We start from the raw sequence: 4,160 nt of genomic DNA, 5'->3' as shown, positions 1-4,160 counted from the left end.
TTGCCCCAAGAAACCCTTAATGAATTTCTGTGTTGAAATGCGACATAAGTAGCACGTCTTGCTCGCAGAAAAACAGTAATTTTGTTCTTGTTGGTGCTAGGCAGATACTGCTGCTCTGATGCTGATTTTTTTCACAGCGAATTTTAAGATACATGGCTATGGGCTTTCTGCTGCTTCTCTCTGCCCCACCCCACTATGAAAATGGAGTGGGAAAGGAAATGGAAAAGACTTTTTCAGTGATGTAGAAAGCAGGGCTCACCTCAGAGGTAGGAAGAAATTATCGTTCCTGTCCTGTTGGTGGTGTTTGTGTCGTCACCCATCCCACTTCCAGCAGTTCCTAACATGAAACAAATCAACATTCAAAATAAGGCATGCAAAGCAAGTGATCCAGATGTAACGTTTGGGGGAATAAAGTATTGCTCTCAAAAAGCTTTTTTATTTTTTGCATTCTTAAAACATTATTGAAGGAATAACAAATTCTTTTGTTCTCTTTTTCTCTGAATTCTTCTAAACCTTTTGTAGTCACTTGGAACAGTGCAGAAAAGACCTTTTAATGCTGACCTAAAGGAAATCCTGTCTATACATTGAACTTGATGGCAATACAGTGTGGGGTGTTTGTGGTTTTGGTGTTTCCTCCCCCCCTGTGCGCCCCCCCCCCGCAAGGTAGAAATCTGTCTTCTATTGAAAGTAGGAATATTTAAATAAAACCACTTGTCAGTGGTGGAAAACACTTTGTCTGCACCTATAGTATAGAACAGAAATACTGGAATTAACTATTTTTCTCAAGGTGGCTTGAAGAAGTGAATATCTTTTAAAAAAAAGTGCTGCTTCCTTCTGCTCCTGTCTTTCCTTTGGTCACAAAAAGATTCCACATCCAGCTTATTTGTCCTTCAGTGAAATGGGGCTGGGAAGGCTTTCAACTATGTTTATTACCACTTTGGTCCTCGTACCCCTCATTTCTCTGTCTATTTTGACTACAAACTCCCCCCTCCCCCCAAATGAATCCAAACGTTGAGGATTGCTACTGTTCTGTGGTGCAAATTGGCTTTTTATTTTGTGACTTAATATAGGGGGAAGGATTTGAAATGGTGTCCACACGTAGTGTTTTGGGGTATTCACTTATTTTTTGGCTTAGTTGGATCTATTGCTTTTGTTGGGTCTTGATGCTGGCAGCGGTCCAGCATGCTTCTGTTATCTTTCACATACCTGAAGGCTTTGAATAGGTCTTTTTCGGATGATGACCCGTCCATCAACACCTGTATCTCTTTTTCCCAGGTAGCACATTGCAGCAGTGTTTTCTCTAGACTGGCTTTAGCCCGAATGATTTTGCAGAAGCACACACGTTTTCCACTCTGCCCCTCTCCACCCTGCGCACCCATAGACACCTGTGGGGTCCTCTGTGCTGGACAAATTCTGTCTTTGAAAACGCTTTTGTACATGTTTTTTTGTGAGGCCAGAAGCTAAAGGAGAGGCAAAGAGGAGAGGAACTCTCCCTCTGCCAAACAAGAGGAGGGGAAAGTTCAGCCAAACAGAGTGGAAAGTCTATTTTTCCCCCCCCCCCCATATTTTATTGTAGTTAAATTTGACTCTCTGTGGATAATAAACTTGTTGCTTAGGTGGTAACTTGGTGATAGAAGATTTAACATAACCTTCAATAATGAGGCTCGTCACAAGAACGAGGCTGAAATAGTACAAATAGCAACGATCTGGGCTAGCTCTAAGTTTGCATCTTCTAGCAAAAGTTCACTTACAAATAATTGAGAAGCGCTGATAAGAATTTTTAAGGTGGTGCTTGTGATGGATAACATGTTCTACCTATAATATTACATACTGTTGAATTCCTAAATATCTGAAAAGCAAATACTATCATTTCTACTGATTTAAGTTTTTCTAACTAATTTTGTGGCGTTTAGCATTACATTCACCAGTTGTACTCTGCTCTTGTCCTTTTCTTGTATTAATATATATTTAAATTAATAGGAGCTCTTTAAAAACATGATTTTGATGTTCATAGGTGCAAGTTTGAAGTGTTAAGCATCAATCGCTACGTAGGAAGGAGGGCTCACAGCTGGTTTTTTGAATGAAAGGAAGAAAAAGTGGACCGTGGCTTTGAATCACAGTTGAATTTGTTCTTGCAGAAATACTGTCCAGTTAGTTAGACGGTACAAGTCTAGACTACCCAAGTTGTTCGTACTTGTTTTACTGATGGTTCCTTTTGGAAAATTTTGATTTCTGAAGTTCAGAGCTACGTTTTTTTTCTGAAATAGAAATGTTATTTGCAGTTCTTGCTATCCAAAATAAAGCATTGCTTTCTCTTAACGCCAGCAATAAGAAAGCAGATAGGGGTATATTGGATAGGAGAAATTGGTATGCAGACTTTCATAGGGTGATTTCTGCTATTCTTTTCAGATCAAGCATGGAATTGTTGAGGGAGAAAATTAATACATCCTTGGACTCCTGAAGGAAAAGCTTTCCTGATGGGACCACTTTCAAGGTAAATAATTTGTTTGGGTTATTTACCTTGTCTCTCTGGTTTGGGGTTTCTACTTTGTCTTGCCAAATCTACATAAAACTGTCTGCCATGTATGAGTCTTTCAGGATTATAATATGTTTTAAAGTGATACATTTTCAAGTTAGTCACTCACTTTTAGTGTGTGCTGATGAAAGAGAAATAAATATTTTAGAAGCTTTTGAACTTTTTGCATGGAATTTGCTGGTAAGTCCTGAAGATTTAGCCTACTTGTTTGGGAGGTGGTTGCTAAGTAGAGAAGAACCTGATTTACATGTAATTTCAGAGTGAAAGAGAAGATTAAATAAAACTTAGTGTGTTACAATCTCTTATTTTTTTTTTTTTTTTTTAAATAAAACAGATCCAAATTGAGCTTCTGTGGCAAGGGACCGTCACAGTAAAATCATTATTAGATGCTGCATTACAGTGGCTTGCAGACGTTTAGCACCACTGTCATTTTGTCTGGATCTGCTCCCTTGGTTCCCATTTCCTAAATCCTATTTTTCTTTGATACTGGGGAATAATTCCCTGAGTGTTGTCCAGTGATTGCTTATGTATATGCACTTTGGTTTGTGAGTAATTTTATCCACTTGAGTAGCCCCACTGTACTCGGTGGGCCTACATGCATGCCTAAGAACTTGAGAATGCTGATGAGCATAAAGAATACAATTTGGGCATGTAATGGTTGACAAGCAGTTGTTGTTTTGTTTCTGGTCTCTCCTAGGACTCATTTGCATTGCCTCCAGTGGCAACTTTTGTGAGCATTAGGAAGGAAGGTCTAGAAGCTGGAGGCAGTCAGAGCAAATCCCAGCCTGCAAAACTTCTAGCATATCTGTTGTAATGGCACAGATTGCAGATGCAAGGATATATTTTTCCTTTTTTTTTTTTTTTTTCAATAAATCCATGTGCTGCTTGCCTTCATTTGAATGTAGCATTGACCTGTTTACTGTAGTTTGAGCATCTCCAACACAATAGAATATAGCAAAGTGAAATCATTAGAAAAAAAGTCTTTGCTTTTTAAACTGAGGTGATTTGGATTTATCCAGAGTCAGTGTTTTGGAAGTAACGGGAAATCAAGATGAGGGATCCATTTTTTTTCCCATGATGTTTCCTATTTGACTCCTCAAAAAAAAAAAAAAAAAATCTAGTAGTGCATCTTAGTTGTCTGAGCAGTTGTGTTTACAGGAAAGTTAATTGTGTTACATGTGGTCTCAGAATCAGTAAAATAGGTGCTTTGGAATTAAAACACCATTAATTAATTAGCTATTTAAAACTTGAGAATTGTTGTGATCAGCAGCAGATGGTCACTTATACAGCCTTAACAGAACTTAGTAGACAGCGGCTTTTGTGGCAACAAGCTTTTAAAGTCTTTCACGTCTTCAAAAATAGTGAAACTGATTCAAGCTTTGTTTCAAGATCGTCACCTCTGTTTAAAAGCAGTTCTATTTAGTCAGAGTTGCAAAAGAGTAAGTGATAAATAAGGGTCTTGCACCAAGCATTCAGCTTGTCAGTAAGGTGGTTAAACTAAAGATTTGAGAAAATGTGTTTGGCAGTGTATATAGGGCTGGTAATCCTGACACAGTTTGCATTCTTTTTTTCCATTTCTAACCAGCATTATAAAATGGTTATTGTTACATGTGCTGTGTTTTGG

At 38.2% G+C, this 4,160-nt stretch overlaps 1 protein-coding gene across 2 annotated transcripts in view; it reads left to right on the top strand.

The window, feature by feature from the left end:
• Positions 1-2,411: 2,411 nt before the first annotated feature.
• The window catches only part of NRIP1 (nuclear receptor interacting protein 1), a 72,716-nt gene continuing 70,967 nt past the window's right edge, over positions 2,412-4,160 (top strand). The window contains exon 1 of one of the 2 annotated variants that reach the window (XM_035896493.1): positions 2,412-2,494. The gene's annotated coding sequence lies outside the window, so the exon portion shown is untranslated. The remainder of the gene's footprint in view (positions 2,495-4,160) is intronic. The other variant, XM_035896494.1, reaches the window with a different exon arrangement.

Source organism: Egretta garzetta, unplaced genomic scaffold (genome assembly GCF_000687185.1).
Source record: "Egretta garzetta isolate BGI_Z169 unplaced genomic scaffold, ASM68718v1 scaffold45, whole genome shotgun sequence".
Classification (NCBI taxonomy): Eukaryota; Metazoa; Chordata; class Aves; order Pelecaniformes; family Ardeidae; genus Egretta; species Egretta garzetta.
This window is presented reverse-complemented; position numbering and strand designations above follow the sequence as displayed.